General features: G+C 40.5%; 1 protein-coding gene across 6 annotated transcripts in view; it reads right to left on the bottom strand.

Annotated features, from left to right (window-relative positions):
* sema6e (sema domain, transmembrane domain (TM), and cytoplasmic domain, (semaphorin) 6E) overlaps positions 1 to 22,172 on the bottom strand; it is a 144,163-nt gene that overhangs the window by 83,316 nt on the left and 38,675 nt on the right. For 5 of the 6 annotated variants that reach the window (XM_047597848.1, XM_047597849.1, XM_047597847.1 and 2 more), the window contains exon 3: positions 2,450 to 2,628. The gene's annotated coding sequence lies outside the window, so the exon portion shown is untranslated. Of the gene's footprint in view, positions 1 to 2,449; positions 2,629 to 15,039; positions 15,311 to 22,172 lie in introns of those variants that run through there. The other variant, XM_047597845.1, reaches the window with a different exon arrangement.

Below are 22,172 nucleotides of genomic sequence, written 5' to 3' on the forward strand. Positions count from 1 at the left end.
GTATGGGGTAACCAAAGTCGGGATTACACAAGTGGAGCATGTGCGATTTCTCTGTGGCACCAAGATCAATTCATGTCGCTGCAGCAAATGGCATGACAACCAGTCTCCTCCCCACCACCATCTGCCTCCTCTGTGCCAATTTGTCACAGAACATCCAAGTGTGGCCCTGCCCTCATTTAACACTGAACAAGAGTACATCTCAAGGAAGGATATGGAAGAAAGGAAAAGAGGGAGAAAATAAGGGCACCGACAAAGACTCAAGCCTCCAGGGCCAGCAGTGAGAGAGGTCAACTGGAGTTTGTCAGGAGGCAAAGAAAAGTAATATACGCAGGGGGGCATTCTGGTGACTGATGTACAGTCCACATGTTTGCACCACACTGGGTTTAGATATGGGCCAGGACTCTTGCCACATAACCCCTCTTTCTGTCAACCCCATCTGAGCTCTTATACAAAAGCAAAAAAAACTGACAAAGACCAACATTTTGTCTTTAATAAAAGACAAATAAAAGACAGCAACAGTCTCAGTGTGGCACTGACTTGGAGAAATCAATCCTTAGTTTAGTTCTTGAAAAAGACAGATGCTGAATTTACGATCACACAGAGAGACTATGGGTGAATAAAAAAATGATCTTGTATTATCAGACTGAAATAACAATACGATCACAATTTCAAAATATTAACTCATCTGTGGTTATCGATCACCTCATGCAGGTTTGAGAGTTTAACTCACTTATAAAGAAGTGTCAGTTAACACAGAGGGCAGAATTTGTTAAGAGATTTATGGTGTTTTTGTTTTGTGTACAAAGATCATATTGTTTTTCTCCTATAAATCATGTGGGCAATGAACAAATGTTCATGCATGCAAACAATGCATCCAACTTTGCTTCACTTACAAAGACTAGGACACAGTGTGTGCATTGTCGAGTGAGTGGGTGACAAGATATGAAAGCAATGCCACTCACTCCCTTTCCGCCTCTGTCCCGCGCGCATATTTTGGCAAGATAATGCATCTATTCAACTCAGCGACCTGATCATGTTTCATGCCTGTGCTCCAGCAATGGCTGCCACTCTGTCTTATTTCACCCTTTCTGATAGGTGTTTGTGTCATCAGTAATGACAGGCAGAAAATGCCTGTCCACGTTGGGGCTCCTCATGCCACCACTATCCCAGTGATCCAGTTCAATACCAACAGCTCATTCCTTTACCCAGCCTTCAAACCACACTACCATGTGTTGTTTCTCTGCTCTCAAAAGTGGTGGGCTCTTATTCACTTTGACTGACGCACAATTCTCTACAATGGCCCTGTGCTGCACGTATGCACAGCCAGACAAAAAAGGGATTACACAACAGTGACTTTGAAAGGGGGCATGAATAAAAAGATGTGGAGTCCAACATGAGCATTCATAGTGTCAAATCACCCAGATAAACGCTCACATGCATGGACATAGCCTCTGCAAGCCCATGCGATGTGTGAAAACGATGAAACGATATGTGTCAAAAACTATTTCTACATGTTCATTTGTCTACCTGTATGCGGACTGACAGAGCTGTGGGAGTGTCTTTTTGTTTTTGGAGAAAATCATGAGCAGAACTGGCTTGTAGAATCAGGTACGGTTGTGACAAGGGGATCCTGTCAAATGGCAGAGTGTTACCTCTCATTACTGTGGCCCATCTGAACCTCAGAGCTGTGAACTTTAAATTATAGCCCACGGATGTCATCACTTCTGGTTGCATTAGCAACCCACAGAACTGGGTGTTATTTCAGCAAGTGAGAATTTGAGTGTGCAACATAGGCACATATTTAAGAAAAATGTTAGCTCAACTGTGAGCGTTGCTAATTCTCTATGTAGCTCTTTGTTATGAAAGTCTGTTGTGGAAGAAGGATGCCTATTCGGATGCAGTCCCTGATTTTTTCCCATGTTTTTAATACTTGAATGCTGCGGACGTGAGTTCTCCTTATTTGGATTAATAATGTCTAAACACATGCTGTACAGAGTGTACAGTCCCTTGAGGAAAATTTGTAATACTGGGCTATAATCAGAACTTAGCAAAGAAATCACAAATGGAATCTGAATGTGATGACGGACACTGGGCTTTTTGCTGATGTTGCCATGGAGTTGCCATCATCAATCAATCAGGCTGTGTTTAGGTGATCTTGATGAACAATTTTGTTGTTTATTCAGTCATAAATATTTATCAGAAAAATGCAGAAGACATTGTCATTATTGTTTGTGTTATGCTTGGGGAATACAGGCAATATTTCTGGAGTTGCACATATTGTCTGAATAAAACAGCAGAAGCAAACTGAGAGAATTTTGAGATATTCTACTGATCTCATAGAAGTGAGAAGTCCATTGTTTCTGCATTCCCTAAACCACAAAAAGGTCAAGAAGTAAACCAAACAAAGCAATGAGGAAGGCGTAAAAAATATATAAGAATCAGAACTTACAGACAGATTTTGTCAGGTCCAACAATCCACCAACGTTCCTCCTCCTACTTCTCTCAGGAAATGACTTCAGCTAGACTGCAGGAGGCAGGGTTTTGAAGATAGGCTGGTTGATGGAACATCAGAGGTTAAAAGCCACTTTGAGGTTATCCCTTAAGAACGTTCCGTCTTCAGCAAACTTCCTGTAAGAGCAAAGAGGATAAAAAATATGAGAATGGACAACACAATTGGAACAGCTGCACTGCAAGCACACAGGCGAAAGAAACTCAGGGTTTTTTGCTTAAATGGGGGCACTGACCCACAGAGCGCCCATGGAGACGGGCTCTATGTCTAACTGTCTCCTCAGTCAGTGTGCTGTCATAACATCACAACTAACACAAGCAAAGAGGCCATAAATAGATCCAGATGTGCTGGGTTACATGCACAATTTGGTAATAATGGCAAAATTGTCAAGAACCTTTATGGTTCTGGAAGACAAAAGTCCCACGCTTGAGCTGTTTTTCCTCCTTTCTCTAGTTCTTTTTCCTTTTTGTCCCTCCCTTATGCTAGGGAAGGTAATTACACAAATACAGCCAATGCATCCATATGATGTCTTCTTTAAATTTTTTATGCTCTCAAAATGATCTTAAAAAAAAATAGTAGTTGACAAAGAGTACACTATACAATTACTTTCAGACTGTAATTCTCCTTCTAAATCCTTACTGTCTGAAGCATCAGGAACTTTTCTGGGACACTCCCTAGGTTCTATTTTGTTTTATTTAGATGGTGAAGTCATAGAATCTCAGTTACATTTGTAACTCTAGTTTCTCTAGGTTCCTCCATGCTCCAAGTTGTTGACTACCCCCCTATTCAACACAAAGTCAGTACTGGTTGATCTAAATGCCTTGCAACTAGCACAGCTGTGTGGGTATGGTGTTAAGTTTGACATTACTTATAGTGAATTAATTTAATCTGAATGACTTAATTTGTGGGAGAATACATAACAAATACAGTATGTGCGTTGAGCCTACAGCAGACCTACTGCTCTGTACCATTCTGATGCTAGAGGGTTTGAAGCTTGAGACCTGACGTGCCAGGGGGAGCTTTGTCAGGAAAAGCATGTGACTGTTTACAACTGTTCGCATCTACTGCTACTGCTCCAATTATTTCCTAGATTCTTAGACCTACTGTGAAACCACCTCTTGTGGCTCACAGATTTTTTTTATGTAGTAGATTTTTTTTTAGTTGTGGCACGAGCCTCCACTAACAAGACATTTACAGCTTCACAAATCTTTTGTCATTGCTGGGATGAACACCGATATACACTCTGGCTCTGGAAGTCATGCTTACTGTATTGCATAAGTTCCTCTTCTTCTTTTTCTTTCAGCCTGGTTGGTGGCACCTTTCCAATTCATATAATTGTGTATTTTAGCAACAGACTCATTCAACCCCGCTGCTCTAAGGAACGATACAGGACATCGTTCCTTCCAACCGCAATAAGACTCTACAACTCATCCACCTCTGTCAGATCCACCATCACAGAACTAAATCTGCACTGAACTGTCACCCTTCACTTCATGTCACTTTTGCACTTCCAGTATATAGTGTATATATTTGTGTATATTATTATTATTATTATACTATGTTATATACTGACGCTGCTGCCATTACTAGTACATACTTTTATTACCATCATATACTCTATTATATATTATATTATATCATATTATATACTATACTACTATTATATTACATACTATACTACTACTATATACTGTTTATTTACAACACTACCATCATCCTACCACTGCACCTTATCCACCTATGTTTCTTGTGTTTTCTAAGTGTCCTTGTCCTATTCTGTGTTTTTACCTTTGCCTTTATTTTTATACCTCAGTATTTTATTGTACCCAAATACCGGACTGCTGTGACAATTTAATTTCCCTTCAGGGATCGATCTATCTATCTATCTATGCACAGAGCACCGAGACACTGAGACACAGAGGGTGTTACCTATGGTAAAAACTACAAACTGGCCACATAGCTCCAGAGTATGATCAACAAGGATTCAGCAAAGCATTCAGCACAACCAAGAAAGAACAGTTTTGGATGATTAAAAAAATTGGAGCATCTGTTGACTTATTTGATGGAAATACATGCAAGAGAATGTTGCTGCTTGAGGACCAATGTGCGCCATTCATACATTATATAAACAAAAAAGTTATCAAGTAAGTTTACTGATAACCACTACAGAGAAGACATGCGCTCATGTTATTATTCACTTGCATTGTCCAAACCTCTGCCCACATACAACCTTACTGTAGACAAAATGCACCTTGCGGTTTACAATGCCTACACTTATGGTAAACTGTGTGGGTACTTGGGGGACAATAAGCAGGGAATATTATGCAGAATAGTGGGAATTATGTACCTCAGGATGTCTGCTGCAACAAAATGGAACTCAAAAAGAATGAGAAATGAGTGTGCTAGAAAAGTAGGTGTTCAAGTGAATCTATTGACTTGAACCATGTTCATTTTGTTATCCATCTTCATTTACATCCCCTGCATTCCCCATGAAAATGTTTTATTTATTTATTTTTTTTTTACCAGGGGGCTATTCAGGAGCTATTTAATTCATCATGTTTTCCAGGAACTTTTTTTTTTTTTTAAACTTTCTCAACTTTTCAGGACTTTGAGAGTTTCTTGATTTGCCTGAAGCTTTTCTCTGGGGGCTCATTCAGCAGCTCTGCTGGGGTTTGAACCAGCTGCATTGTTGTTAGCTCATCTCACCAAGTGCACTGCCATCCTTCACCCAGCCTCCTTGTTGAAAAACCACATCGCACTGAAGAGAATTCATGACGGATGAACTTCTTGTGAGTCGCTTATTGCACATTCATCACCTCCCACAAAGACACCAATGGTCCTCAGATGACCACACGATGACTAATGACAGCTAGTCTATGGATTTCCTGTAACAAGCTTTACCTACTATTAAACAGAAAGACTTTTTAATCAACATGGCACTCAAGTGAAGAGTGGGGATGAAGTTCATGACCGTGGAGCCATTCTGTATCCGTAGCCATGGATGAAGCATATCCACTGAGTCACGCACATAGCACAGCAGATGAGTCGCATTACTTTCCCAATCCCTTCTGAATGAGGCAGCTGACTGCAGTGGCTGTGAGCTCAACACCACTGCTCACTCTCATCATAGCTTCATAAAGCCACTGAAGACTTGTAAACACTTTACAACCCCAGCCTTCTGCAAATCAAGCAGAGTGGTGTGACTGCTTTAGTACATTGGTTTGTGGTGACTTAACCTGTGTGACGTATACACAGAAAGGACGGAGTAAAACTCTGTATACATAAGTGGCTGGTGGAAATGTTACGGTCACTGTGCCAAATGACACCAGGGTTTTAGTCATGGGAAGTGGCGTGCTGAAGTAAAGAATGGTGTCACCTCTAAAGACATGTTTAACGAGGACTAGGCTCTTACAAGTTCTTCTGACCACTCACTTCCACCTTCCCACACATCACTGTACACTGGCCACAGCTGCTCAATATCAAAAAACTAATAAGGATCTATAAGTGATGAACAATCAAGACAAGACGATTTGGTCAAAAAAAAAAAAAATAGTAAAATAGAAAATTATTAAACAAAATCAGTGGAGTTGTTCAGATCTATTGTTTTGTTCAACCAACAACCTAGAACCACAAGATATTCAAGGTTCAGCTTGCAGTCTTTCTGCAGTCCTTAAACAAATACAAATATCCTTAAATATTCCTTGTCAATGACAAAACTTACTAAACCCACTGATGACTTTGAATTGATGTGTACAAATCAATGACCACCAAAGCTCAATGTGATGTAATAAAAACTCACTGAAAACTCTTTTCACCTATAAAATAAATGTGGTCATGATATGATTACATTTCAGTTAAAGGCTAATATTAAATACCACCCAGCCCTAGTCACCAAAGGCTTACCTCAAAAACAATATGTAGACTGGATAACAAATGTGATTAACAGCAGCTGGCAGAGAGAGAGTTGTTATCAGGTTCTGTAACTTCAGCTGCTTGGGTTATTAAATGCAGTGCTCATATAACACATGCGAGATGAAGGATACTAGTGCCACACTGCGATCATTGTGCCCCAGTGTTAGTGGCGTCCTATAATTTATAATCTCATTTTCTAGAAATAGTCCTGCAGAGAGGCCCTCTTATTCTGCCATAATAGCTTTGAGGTAAGCCCCATTTACCAAATGAGCTTTTTGGAGCACAACATTCCCATTAACACCACTCGTACAATCCCTCTTCTCCTTAGATTGTGGACCATGAGCTCCCCTGCAGACTCCATGCACAACCAAGCAAACATCTCACTTTTAGGATATCTGTACACTCTCCCCTGAGAAAAGTTAGCAGAATCTACTAAAATGACCCCAAATCCCACTAAACAGATTCATCACACCACATACTGACACATCACATTCTCACCCACACTCCCGCTACTCCATATATTTCCCTGTCGTCCTTGCATTGCTCACTGGGTTGTGGTAGTGATCAATGGCCCCTGGCCATGGCCATAAGGGGGGGCTATGGGCTCCAGGAATGGAGGTATTAATAATGCAAGGTCCAGGCCTGTCATATCCTCCATTAGCACAGAGGAGGCGGGAGGCCCAACGGCTGATTGATTGTTAATTAGATTAATTGCCGTCTTTTAGAAAAGGAGGAGAATGTAATAGACTAGGTCCCTGACAAGTGCAATGGTAGTGGAGCCTGGTCAGCTGAAAAATGTCCACGAGGTTGTTTCAGATTAAGAATGCATGCTTGTACAATTCAAGAAAGAACAGCCCAAGTCTGTATAATAAACAAAATTTCAATCAAATTCTAACTAACTATCCATTACTAAATGTCTAATAAATTGCTCAATTCTCTGCAGACCCCTCTCTACGATGCACCCGTCTACGCCAAAAGACAAACAACTCTACACCGACCGCACAGCAAACTAAAGAAGACACTTGCGTTATTTTCATTCGAGACAATCTCACTCGTCCTACACCCACACTGGTGTCTTATTAGCCATTGCTCTCTGGAAAACATGACAAGATAAGGCCTACTACTTTGCAGTTTGAGTGTGTTGCACAGCCATTTGCTAAAGGCTGCAGAGGTGTGTGGAGCTCCACTTAGAGATAAACCTAATAAGACTTACATCTAAGCTGTGTAACACACATTTAAGACTGAGTGGTGTGGAACATCTAAAACGTAAAACGTTGAATGAATCTGAACATTTGTTTATTGCCATCTTCTTCCACACAATATACAGCATATATCAAGTTAACTTTGAAGCTGGTCAATTAATATTCCAGTTCAGTCTGGACTTAAATTGGCTTGGCCATATTTTGGAGTGATATTTGAATAAAAATCAATTATTTGCAATTTAGCATTGTTGCATAAACTACACTGTGATTAATGTGAAACATTTAGGACATATATATTGCAGAATTGATCAGTGTTTAACTAGTAGGCTGGGTGGAGTGGCTGTAGTTAATTTCAATTATCCTTGATTTCAATTAACAAGTGTCCTATGGTCAAGACGTCTTTCTCTGTCATTTTTTACTTCGGTCAATTCTTCATTAAAACTGGCATAAGGCAGAAAAATCCTCATAATTCAAGCCTGCTATCAATATCACTGCTGCAGTTATTTCTGTCAAAATCACATCTTAATTTCTAACAAGTGGCAAGGCAAGCATGCGTGCATGAGTTTCTGAGTACAAGACTAATTGGCACATTGGTATGGCCACACTCATTACACACACCCACACTCAACATAAATAGCCTCACACTTCTGAGAGGATAATGCCTTCCAAATAGGGAGCTGAATTATTTGTCTCTGCCTGCCTCTACACCAGCAGACCATGGAGAGACGTATCCTGCTCTGCTGGTTCTCGCAAACCTCCAGGGAAAACAGTCCCAGCATGCATCGGTACGTTTAGCACAATAACTGTGCCGTTTTCTTGACTTTTGAAGAAAAAAAAAATAAAAAATTTCCAAGAAGCCTGTAGAAGATATGTAACCCAGTTGCGAAATTACAAGGAAAGACTTGAAACTGGTGTAATCTGTCGTCTATATTCATCTCATAACACTGTCATAATGAAGCTGTCAGTAATGAGAGGACCACTGATGAACTTCTCCGACACTGGGCCTACTTTTTTGGTCCTCTAATCTCATGTCATGAATCATAAAGAATCTCGTCTTTATCAGTGTGTCTGACAGTGAAATGGGTCTTCCTGTCACAAATGAGTTCTTGAGGGGCTGTCAGGATGAAGTGGGATATAAGACCTATTAATTATTCCACTCCTCCATCCTGCTGGGAGGCAGTTCTGAGACAGTCCCTCATATCTGACAAAGTTCATCTATGCTCAACTCCACTGTTGTAGCTGCAAATATCTCAAGATGGAGGCTTTGTTGGAATGCCACATCTGGAATCTGTTGGCACATCTTCTCCAAGGACAATAGCTGACACATTCATCCACCTTTCACAAACTGTGAAAGGGTTGCTATTGACCTTTAGATCCCTTTAGGACTGATCAGAATGGCAAAAAGACTGAGGAGAAAATAGGCTCATAGTGAAATTCTTTTGAAAAGAAAAACTACTGATACTTCAGTAATTTTTCACTTCTGCCAACCAGTAAGGATGGGTACTGATATTTGCCATCACAATGGTAAATGTCACTGTTTTTATTATGATGATTATGACAGTTTGTTGTGAATTTATTTAATATAGGGGGATTTATTTCTGAGTCTTAAATGCATTTATATTATTTAAATATTCTGTTAAACGTATTTTTTCCATTTTTTAAGCAGAGGCACTGTTTCAAAAGTACCAGTTTGGCACTGCTTTCAGATAAAACCTTAACACCCATCCCTAACTGCGAGTGCTTAGTGGAACTTTTTATTTTGCTGTTGATACTGTAAGGATTTGGTATAATTTGGGCCTGCGGCTAAGAGACAACCTGACCCAAACAGCCGCAAATAGAGATGACGTCAGTTTATGGACCAGGTTGGTTAAGCTATAATTGTAATAAAACAGAAATGGAAGCTCTTACTCATTTATTCAGTAAACCTATACTGTGTCAACAGAGTTTGTCTTTCTCTCAGTCTTGATCTATACCTGCTCTTCTTCCTTTCACCTTCCCTAAGCCCAGAGCTAACTCCCACCTCCTTTTTTTCAGCCCCTGATGCTCACTGCAGTGACAACGTGCTGTGCTAATTGAAAGTGACCCTGACTCGTCCTTTATCCAAACCACTCGAGCTGATGCCCTGTTGTTTTTATCTCCACCGGCGATTGACAATTGGCCTTTCGACTGTGATGCTCTGTGGTGTGAACTCTGGCCTCTCTCCCTCTGCAAAAACAAGGCCAAGTCCAAAGTATGGATGAAACTACAGACCTTTACTCATTGCAGTGTTGCTCTTAAATTTAGCAGAAATTGCTCTGGTGAGAACTGTTCCAGAATAAACGAAACTTGTGCTCCAGAGGATAAAATAAAATCTGATTTTTTCTGGTTGCTTCATGCAAGTATAACTGATGCATAATGTTGTTTTCACAATGAAGTGAAGTCTACAATTTAAAATTCAATGAAGATACAAATAATCCCAAGACATATTTCCTTGAAAATGCCGCACAAACTCTGAAGGACAAAAGCACAAATGCTAAACTAATAGATGAGCTACAGCTACAGCACAAACAGTGTGATTAGATTCTGCTCATACTTAATTCCTTTATCAAAAAGCAATGGTATTCCACTAAAACAAAATGCTTGTACCTGCAGTGTTTCAACAGAGGTGGGCTGCTCCTATCAGCCCCACTGAATAGGACTGGGGCCCATAATGTAATAGCCTAGCAGCACGCTCATAAATCACCTGAAGAGTCTGTATGCCTCATGCACTGACACTCCTAATCTGCCAACCTATGTCTTTATTGAAGAGCATATTATATTGAAAGGAGCCTTTTTCTCCACAGTCTCCCTGCCGTAAACACCTCAGCTCATATTTATGCAAACCCAAGTGTACAAATAGTTTCCTCTGCAGGCACAATATATTTCTCTGTGCTTTCATAGAAAGTGTGTGAGTGAGACAGAGACCGGAACTGTTTTTTATGTTTTGTTTTTTTGTTTGTGTGTTTACACCTTGTCACCCTCTCTCTTCAGAATGACATCAGTTGTCTCCCTCCCATTGCAAGTGACGCATCAATTACGACGTATGAATGCCTATTCCTATCTGATTTGCTTTAGTGAATCTCTTAGATGTTATCAGCCCAAAGAGTACACAACAGCGTGTGTCGTTTGCGGAGGTGTGTTCTGATATGTGGATGGGTTTTTCTTCCTCTCCAACCTTCCATTAACTTTGACAGCTAAATTGAAAAATGTCACAAGTAAATGTCCTGTAAGCTGACAAGGAAATAGCAATAAAGTCAGACGTGGCCTCAGTATAGTATCTATACACTGACTGAGAGGAAGTATTGACACTTTCAATTTTAGATTTCTTTACAAGAATATTAATCTTCCTCTTTCCCACGTTGTGCACTTGGAATGTAGAGGTGCTCTAGAAGACCCTAATTCACTCTATGAAGTTTAAATGTCTAATTAAGGTTTTTGTTGTGTACTAAGGCAGTGGGCCGCACACACCACCTAGAGGGCTGTAAAAAACTTTCAGTTAGCAGCAGGGCTGAATGAATTAAATGAATAAATGTATTAGCATTAGTGTAGTAGCATGACTTATTAGCCCGTTTAGCATCTTGTTTTATGTGCAGGTTCACATGTGATAAGTAAATGTTACAATACAACGTGAGCATCACATTGTATTATAACATTTATTTGTTTTAACTTGTTAAACTGTAACTGTAAGTTTCGATCGAGCAAAAGCAGAACAAAAAAAGCAAAGCAAAACAAATCCAAGACTGAGATCAAATAAACTAATAAAGATCTCCTGGGGACCAGGTGACTCTAGTGACAAGAGACCTAAGTCTGGTTAATGGAAACTCCAAAGAGCAACTCTCAATCATTATTTGCAAAGTAACAAAACCTATAAGTCTCTATATGTGCATTATAAAATAAAAGGTATAAAAGAAACTATCAGAAACACTTCATGTTACATTTCAACAAGACCTATTTTCTCAGCGATTTTATTGGACAGGTAAATTTTTACCTTTTTGTTTTATTATTAGTTCTGATTAATGGATTTAAAATCATAGTGCTCTTACCAGTGTGCCACTGCTAAACCTAGTCTCTACTTATTAACTTCTACAACGTTTTGCCCGGTTATGATGCACACAAGTGATGAACAAGCCTCCTTGAAGCAATCCAAGATGTCGAGAGCTCTTATTTGTGCCAACTAAGTGTGCCTAAAATTCTGATGCCTACCACAATGCTTCCAAGCAAAATCAAGCAAATTGAGGACAGGGCAAAAAAACAACACTCTTTCTCCCACTCAATTCTTGCAAAACACAAGATGTACCTCTTAGTAAACACTAGCTGTAGAACACATCCACATTGCTGAGAGACATGAGAGAAAGGCAAAGGGCTCACAAAACTCTCAAAATAAAGGTTATTACACTTGAGAAATAAAACACAGAATGGTGACGAACAAAGGAGGCAGGAGTTTGGGTTAGGGTTGTCCTTTGGAGGTTTCCCTTATGGGGAGTGTTGTGGTTGTACCATGACCAGTGACAAGAGTCCAATCCAACCTCTGATGACTGTCGTTAGCCACAAAAGCTGCTCATGTATAGCTCTCTTGCCATGAATACTTGGAGCCTAAAAATATAATTCAGAGGATTTCCCAAAAACCTTCTTACATAAAAGTGGCATTTTATAATCCATGTGGAGCTGCAAAAACCACATGGAAGAACATTTTTTTTCAGATGTAAATAAAATGGAACCAGTAGGATCTTGAGACCGCAACTCACTTGGGTTTTACTGCTCAGGTTTAAGAATTATTTGAGACAGATGCACTGGCACTGGAATGGAGGAGGTTATTAAATTCTACAACAGAAAGAAAGTTTTCGGCTTGCTTGGTGTCTGAGCTGAGGCCTCAGCTCTATCAAAACTAAGAGGGACACGGAACAATATCTAAGAAGGGAAAGAAAGAACTCTGCTATTGATCTGTTGATTATTTTTTGATTAATCTACCAATTATACCCGGGACTCAGGGACAGTTGGTATAAGTGGCCTAACAGGGCTAAGCCCTCCCAAATCAACACAAAAAAGACCAGGACGTCCATTTTTTTTAATTATTATTTAAAAAAAAATTATATTTCTTTATATTTGTTTTACTAACAATAGGTCGTTTTATGTTTTGGTGAAACCAAAAGTAGCAACAGCAGGGCTGATTTATTACAGCCCCAGTGCATACATTCCACGTTCATTCATTTAATTCTTGTAAGTGATTGACAGGTGTCATGTCATGACCCTGCCATTCACGGATCATTTGGGCTAAATCCAGTCAGCCTTCAGGCTGCTGATCTTTGGTCAAAAGTGCTGCTAGTGTCAGAAGTTCAGCTATGGCGGAGTTAGCATGAACGAGGTGGGTTACTTGATTGAAAGAAATCTCTGACTAACGGCAAGTGTAGCCAATAATTCACTTTTCTGTTTTCCATACTTGCTTTTTGGAGGAGATACGACATGGACCCAACAAGGAATTGTGGATTTGAAACATTTGTCCATCAAAATTGTGGTTGGATAGTACAGTGGTTGGTGACACTGGCTATGGTACATCGGTGTAAGTTAAAAATGTTCTTTGATTTGGGTAGCGGATTGTCATTAAGGAGTGATTAAGGGGTCCAGAAGCCAAACCAGTTGAGAACCACTGATGTAGAGCATTAAAGGAGTTTAGTGTGCCTGTAATTGATGCAACTGTGTGTATTGTATTTCACCAGCAGCCGCCACTGCCCCCACTATATAATAAATTAAGTAAGTCTGTCAACCTTTATATACTCACAATAACATATTTTAACATAAAATCCATGAACCATTTCAAACCTCATGTAATTTCAAACTTTATTTTCATATGCTTCCAAAGGTATTTAGGAACTCACAACTTGCATGTGTGATGACCAGTTTTCAAATATGCTGTTATACATAAATGAATTTAAACCCTATTGTGGTTCGTCTTATAGAAACCTTTGTGTCAATGGAAGTTGTTCACCCAGACAAAAATAAGACATGAGCAGTCATCTCAAACGGTTCTCAATACACGTATCTTTTTTCACTCTACCTAAACTGCCTCACATTGTCCCAGCATCAAATATTCTGTCAAAAACCGGTCAGCAGAGGATGAGGGTGAGATGCCTGGGCTCCCGCTGCACACATTTTGTATCTCGACAATACAGATCAAACACAGCCTCACAGCAGTTCAGGCTGAGCTGCTGTTTGTTATCTTGTCTGATGTTCACCGTGCGACGCACAGATGCACGGTGAAGGAGAGAGAGGCAGACAGGTAATCCAGGATTATAGCACCAACATGTCATTTCCGCGGACGTGTTATTCCTGCTCAATCATCTTTAATGTGAACCATAGGGTTCAACCCCGTCTGTCTGCTCCAAACTCTCCTCTGGCACCCATCAATGGTGCATCGTGGACCAGCATAGACGACGAGATAATGAGCTCCCGTTGCCTTGTCAACGCAATCCCTTTTCCTCCTCGAAAGCCACACTCGTAAGTCCCAGTTTGCCTGTTTCTTAGTGTGCATAGCTCTTTAGCAAACAAGGTATCATGGTAAGATAGTAAATGAAATTTCTTATTGTTAAAAGTTAAAATTCCTCCATCATGCCACCATTGTGAATGGGGTGAGTATTTAACCATGAAATATTTAACACCAAGCGAATGTTTCAAATTCAAAGAAAGTTAAAGTTCACATGCAATCTAAATGCTTTTAAATTAAGTTTTCGGCCACATAGGAAAACGCTACATCGCTACACCATTTTAGCCAGGACATGATTGCAAAAAGAAAATTTCAATGTGACAATACCACCCTTAATTTGTAATGATCTATATGCACAATATCTTCAAGAATAAAAAGATTGAACATGAAATTAAATGAATTACACTATACAAAAAAGAGCCTTTTCGTTCACTCGGGAAGGAGTGTTGAAAGTTACCCATGACTGATAACAACCTGCCCTGTGACCTCCTCTCCACCGCCTCTTCAGTGTCTTCAAAAGTAAACTTTATTGTTTAGGCACCAAAACTTGTCACAAGGCAAAACGCTATGATCAAAGTGAAGCTTCCCCACCATTTTTTCTTTCCTGTTATGGTCAGGAGTCCTGTAAATTTGCAACTTGGCCACAGCTATTCATTTCCTTCTGAAGACAGTCATTGTTCATGTGTTTAATTTGTGTTTTTATACCTCATTGAAAGTCAGAAAGGGCAAGAAGTCAAAGCTGGTGGTTTGACAGTGTGTTTATGGCACTTTCAACTTTGTAATCAAAGTCTTTCTACAATCCCACAATGAGAGTTAAGATTGTGTGACTTTAGGTCATATCGAAGGTTGGACTGCTCATAAGCTCACACAGAGGTACAAATAAAATGTTTTACAACTAAGAAAACTGAATTCTCTCTTACTTGGTGCCCTTTTGTGGTGCTCCATGCTGCTGTGAAGTTACAGGTCAAAACACAAAAGGTCGTTTTGGTCCAACGGTTTATCCACAAGAGGCCATTTTCTTTTTGGTTTTAGCTGAAAGCGTGTCGGTCTATCCCTCACCAGCAACTCAGTGCAGGGTTTGTAGAAGAGTCAGTCCACATTCCTCATGGTATATCTGTGTGCATCTTGACATTTCCTGTAGAGTGGCATTCTCCTCGACCTGCATGTCACTATGGTGTTTAACACATGAGTGTGGAATTCACAAACACACAAACAGTGTCACAATGAGGCAACTCTTTTCAGCTCAAACAAAGACTTCATTATCCGTTTTACTGCTTTTCTATAAATTATGAAATGTTGCCAGTGTCCTCCTTGTCCACGCAAAAAATTCTCTGTGCCGGCCTACTCTACACCAGGACCTCCATCTTATTTATAAAATTAAAGAACTATTCTTCAAACACTACATATGCAAGACCAGCAACTGTATCATGCTGCATGATGTACACCACATCAAACCACCTTTTATTAAGCATATTTTGATACTTGCTGTATTTGTTTTGCAGAAGTTGCAAAATGAGACAAGAGACAATAGAGTTCTGCCACAGCATCTTTACAAGCAAATGCCACCCTCTCTTATCCACCCCGAATACTGACACTGTATTTCTGGTTGAACAAAAGAAAGATGTTCCCTTGCAAAAGCAGCTGCTTAAAAAAGCCAAAGAAGAAAAAGAAAGTGTTTTCTTTTCCACAGAGCACAGTCAAAGGCAGAAAAGCTTACCCCTCACCTGGTTTTATAAGACAAGCTCAAAAAAGCGGTTTTGCATAATTCGTGTAGCGAAAATCAGATTCAAAATAAAAATGATTACAAACTGCCACACGTCCAACAGGAGAGGAGAGCTGTTCAAATGAAAGAAGCAAACTGGAAAAAACGTAACAAACTGCAACAACTTCAGCTTCACAGAGGCTTTAATTCAGCACAAAAAAATGTTCTGAGTCTTGTTCTGCTTTGCCCAAATTCCAGTCGGAATCATGACATCAGTGTTGACAAACTGTAAATACTGAGCGGTAAATACATAAGGCCAGTCAAAGCCTGTTTTTTCAACTGCTTTAGCCAATTGCATGAGTCATGACAGTTAAATGAAAAGACAGGCTGACCCCTTCATGTTTCTTTGGAGGTTTTTGTTCATTAATGACTATGTCAACATGCTGGCGGGGAGCAGAGAAAGCCAGACGGGACATGAGGTGATGCTAACACCCACCGCAGTGCCGTGGCCTGGCACGGGCCTTTGCTTTGGAAGGGAAATCATGGAAATCAGTGGGGCTTGGCCGGACTTCACTCCCTCCTCGGTCTGCTAATGGCTTTCCAAGTTTGGGGCTGCCATTTGTCAGCTTCACTGATGTTCACGCCATGGGGATCAATCTCTTTCCATCATCCATTTCTTCCCCATCAGAGGAAAAGTACAGTGCTCCAGTGTGGATTTGCTTCCCGAATCAAGCTCTCAAAATGACAAAAACACTTCCAACTTGCAGGTAGGGCAAGACCTGTACTAAGTACTGTGAGGATAAGGGAATATCTCTGCTACATATCAGAACAGGAAGAGATGTCATTTTATACATAATAGAAAAGCATCAAACATGGCCAGGAAGCACAGAACACAAGACATGCAGTTGAGACCGGTTGGTTGTTCTTATTACTGGAGCATTATCAGGAGTCTCTGAAAAAAAAAAAAAAGAGGGGGGGGTTCTCTTGTCTCACACTTGAAGTAATCTTTACTGAAGCTTTGCAACAGGATCCCAATAGGAATGCATATGTTTCTAGTGTTAAGAAAGAGAGCATTTCTACCTATGAGAGAGACTGAAAAGAATGAATGAATGAAGTGTGGCGAGTGAATGTAAAGCAAGGGAAAAGAAGAAAACATAGCTGGGGAGTACCAGTGGGGGACTGCTGAAAGAGACGGAGGGGCCCCAGGTGAGCCCTGTGGTGGGTCATTTCACAGCCCTCTAGGCTGACTAACACTGACAGGTCAGCTGGAAGACACTGCCAAGAGAAACTCTCAACACAAAGAACAGGGTGCGCCTTAACGCACACTCTGAACAGTACATGCAAACAAACACACACACACACACACACACCCTCCCTGTCTGTGCCACAAAATAATTTCCTTTTCAATCTGCCACACAATAACCTATCCGCTGTTTATTGACCTTTACCACAGCACTTTTAGCCAGGCAATCGCTTCTTTGGCTTAAGGCACAGAAATATAGCTCCTCCTGCTGTAAATCCACCACCGTACAACTGGCTTTCATAGCTGCTTTCACATCTTAGGACACACCAGGGTGTGTGGTGAGCGCTCCGGGGTAGGAGTGTCTCCCTGACAGCCACCATGATTGGATCATCAAAGAAGACAACTGAATGTTATAACCGTCATTAGTGCAGTAACAAATCAATTAAAGGGAAACGCAGCACTAAAGGACAGCGTGCACATGAGTGCCCAAGAGCGATATACAGTCTGTATTCACAACATTTGATGGTCACAGTCAGACTGGAACCCAGCTGCCGACGTCCAATACACAGCCAAAACATGGCGGCTTTAAATTATTTCAATACAGGCAATGTTCTTTGACAAGGGCATTTAAATAGGGGTGTACATGTTAGACAGGCCAATCCAGATAAATCCTGCATCATGCATAGTTTCTACGTATTTTTTATTTTATTGCCATCAAACTCAAGATTCAAACCGTGCTTCTGACTGACTGGCAAAACACAGAAACTTTTGAAAGATAGCTTTGTGGTTGTAGTGTAGTGCTGCGATAGCAACAGGATACATTTCATTTCCAATGGAAGCTTGAAATATGCAACAACCAAATGATGCCCGACACATGACACGGTACATACTGAGGTTGAGCCTGCTTCAGCTTTTTCAGTGCTCCAACGATGCAGTGATGCATCAAACAGTCATATGCATCTGATACAACAGTTAACTTTGAAAGAGATTAAAACGCCCAATAACGTTTACGAGCACTTCAGCAACACTTTAGAGTCAACTTGCAGAAACAGCAGGTGACAATTTTACAAGGTTTGTTGCTCATAGTGTGAATGCAGCATAAGGCACTCTTATGAAAATCCAGAAGAAACAGAAGAAACTGTTGTCGTCGTCACAGACTCATCGCACCAAATATATGTCTGAAGCTGCCAGTAGCTCCTCTGATTCGTCCAAACCGCTGTGGTTCAGCCACAAGCACAAACCTTGAAACCTGGCCATACTGATTCTCCTGACACCGCACTGCCTTACAAGGTAAATACATTCAAATCAACAACTTCTATCCCTCTAGATAGTTTAAAAATTATAAGGCATTTCATCCTTGCTTCCCCCTTTTAGCTTGACCACTCTTTACTCGTATGGCAGATTCCATAAAATTCACTTCTATTTTAAGATGCCTTTATTTTTCCAGCCTCAATCGCTGAGAAAATATTTATTTCACAAATGTTTAAAAAAAGAGACAAGCAGAATTTAAGAAGTGGAAATCTGCAAATGTTACTTAACACTTAAGCACAACTTGCTAATTCAATTTGGGTCAACTAATCATTGACTTAATACTTCAAGATTGAAACATCCAGAGGTGAAATAAAGGTCAAGGGAAATAAATTAAAAATTCTCAGTCTCAAACTGACACAGATTTGAATGATCTTCATCTGTCTCAGACATGGAAATTAGAGGCGGTGAGGCAAGTGTGGTGGATACGTCGTGGTGGTAACCTCCCGCCGCCGAAGGACTGCTGGTGACAGTGCGAGTCCTATTTGGCTGACAAGCAGCGGGGAAGCAGGTGGGCAGGCTGAGGCTTATCTGCCAAAACAGCCGGGGTTACACCACACCTCCTGCTGCAAGAACTGCCACAACTCAACAACCACACGCAGGGAGAATGAGAGGGTAGTGAGACAGGAGAACAGAGAGGTAGTGCTATGGAAGGTTCAGGGTGGAGATCAGAAGATTCTGTGAAAGCGCCCAAGAATGCATTCATTTCATATCTAAACACAACAAGCAATGAGGAGCAGCAACAAAAGAACGTCACGTGAACAAAATGTGTATGTTCTTGATTTTCTTATCTATTTTTAGATCAAAACATTTCTAATTAAAAAAAACACCAAAGTAAACAGCTACTGTCATAAACTACTGAGATTTGGATGAACAAACTGATTTAACTACAGTGATAGTGTAATATTATTAGGCATAATCTTAAGAAAGACAACAAAATGTCAAAGTCTTTCTAGATCAAGCCATTTCTAATCAAAGAAACACTATGGACACTTTAAAGAACAGTGCAATGGTCACACCTACAGTGAAAGAAGCTTCTAAAAACAATGAGTACATTATTCAGGGATTTCTAAATTTGCTCAATGTATTGCTCAGAACAGTCCAATACTACACCTTAAACCTGTAGACATTTAAGATCAGTCTCAACCAAATCTCGATACTGGATCTTCAGTACTGATATTAATGTATTGCAAAAATAAGTCATTTGAATTCTTTGCCTACAGCATGGAATGACTTCACCTGTTCACCTGTATTTGCCCCAAAAACCCATCTGCTACTCTAATCTCACTGGAGCTGACAGGCTCTTCTGCAACTCAATGTCACTCCACTGGGGGCATTGCGCCTTCCCCAAAATCCTCTCCTGGGCCTCTGAGGTGTTGACTAAGCAGCTCCAGGCTCACATTCAGGGAGCTCTGTAGGGTCTTTGTGAAAAAGTGTGAATGTGAGATTCCAGGTGTCACTTTAATTGAGACCTTGATGCCATAGTCTGAGCAAAACACTGTGGGGCAGATGAGTCGACATTATACCTGGGCCACAACAACAACTAAATGTTTACGCCATTTCACCATCGTCATGTTTCTCATAAGAATGTTATCGTACACACACAGGGGTCTCTGCCCAGCTTGTTTTGTGCTGCACATAAACAGAGACTGTTCTTCTTATTGCAGTGTTACAATATTACAGCCGTCACCCCTTCTGATTGATGAAAGTGCCATGTCTGCAAGCACCTCTTTTACATAGCCTAGAGAGCCTCCCCTGCAGCCCGCAATTCATCATGTGACAAAGGGATGGCTGCATTCATTTTAATGCATTGCAGGTCACACACGGCCACCATGAATCCCTCTGTCTGATTCAAAAGGTGGAGGAGAGAGGAGACACAAGGAGATATGAGCAGAACAACTCTGTCACTTTAATGTTTGCATCACCTTAACACTGCCTGCATCTAGGCAGGCCATCAATGAAGGCTGTCCTGCGAGACCGGAAGGATTAAGCAACATAAAGGACTGATCTTCTTCAAATGTATTCCTACTGTGACAAACAAACTGTTGCTCTGAAGAAGCTTTATTATTAGTGCAATAATAAATGTTTTAACATTCCAGCCAACGAATGAGCAACCTGCCATCAAGTTGCCATTTTCCCACCAGTAACATACCCTGTTGTAAGCATTTCTACTTGTGCACTGGTGCGCCAACATGGTTTCTATAACTACTCCATTAAAACGCTAGTAAGCGGATAGTCGGCTGTGTTGAGTTTCTCTGTGTACTGCAAACAACGTTGGAATTAAGTGGCTTATCTTGGAGTTGGAGTTAATAACCGTAACAATCAGCAACAGAGGAAAAAAGAAAAAGAAAGAAGAGACAACGTCAGAGCAGATGACGTGCAAGGGGCACAGGGACGGAGACTATTCTGTGCTTTGTTTTGTCCACTGAGAGATTTGGACATCATTGGATGTCGCCGTTGACTCATTCTCTTAGTTGAACAGTGTTGAGTAAATTCTGGCAAACACTCTGACTAAGTACAGCTGTAACAGCCTGTGATGTCTAGGTACATTTCTGGTAAGAATCATGTCAGGTTACTACACAGAGCAACAAAAATCACACACAGAAGAAGAAATTTTGCTTTACTGGATGGACCAGTGAAGATAATGACCATGAACATTCTCCATTTGTCGACAGTGATGTTGAAGTTTGTCCATGTGAGAATTCAGTTGCTGTATGCAGAACCAGAACCATGAAGAATAATCAGCAGCTGATGCCCGATGCCACAATTCACACACAGCAAATTAAGGTAAAGTAACACCATCACTGGGAGTTTGGAGTCAGGAGCACAACTGTGATCATACATAACCCCAAAAATATGCCCTTAAGTCGTTTATAGTTACTCACCATGGCTAAAAGCATCTTGATTGAAATCGATTTATACTCGTTCTCTGTGGTCGTTGCACCACGAGAGTGAATTATATCCCTCCATAAAACAAACTGAACATCAAGCGACGACATCTAGCAGTGTAAAAGGATTAGATTTTTCCTTTGACGTGTGCAAGCTCTCTCTCTGTTATAGCCCGCTGAGGTGAATCCAGGTGCAACTTCAAACATCCTTTCTTGGCTCTAACTGCTGTATCAAAAGCTGTCATCAGGAATTTTAAAAGGGAAAGGAGCGTTAAAAGCCTTAAAGAACACAGCGGAAGCAGAGAGAATCATGAGGTAATCATAAGTGCAAGCCTTTCAAAAGAACTAAAGGTCACAGTGCCCTAAAAAAATAAAATAAAAAAAAATAAAAACTTCTTTGCTATGGGGACTTTGAATTCAGAGAATTTCCACACTGGCAATCTTCACATCACAACCAAACCTGTACAAAGTGCAGCAGTCTATGGGAAAATAAAAAGAAAGTAGTAAGAAAATGTCCTACATCCTACATGTCAGGAGGCATAATGGGCAGTAAATAAGTAAGAAAAGAATGTGAGTGAAATGAACACTACCACTAAAAACACAGCGTAAACAGCAAGCATTTTAAGAAAGAATCTGATCTAAGAATATGTCTAGAGTATGTCAGTAAGTCAGAGATGTGGTTAATCAAGAGAGAATGATGCAGTCTTGATAAAACAAGTGACTATGACTGATACAACAACAATAACTTGGGAGGCACTGGCCCTGCTTTCATGTCACTAGATAACAACACTAAAGTGTTTGTCTCTGAAAGTGAGCAACCCCTTGTCTATTTTCTTACTTTGCCTGATCTTCCTGGCCCAAGTGTGGGGGAGTGTTTGAGGAGTAATTGACATGCAAGCTTCAGCGGGGCCA

This window comes from Mugil cephalus, chromosome 11 (assembly GCF_022458985.1).
Source record: "Mugil cephalus isolate CIBA_MC_2020 chromosome 11, CIBA_Mcephalus_1.1, whole genome shotgun sequence".
Classification (NCBI taxonomy): domain Eukaryota; kingdom Metazoa; phylum Chordata; class Actinopteri; order Mugiliformes; family Mugilidae; genus Mugil; species Mugil cephalus.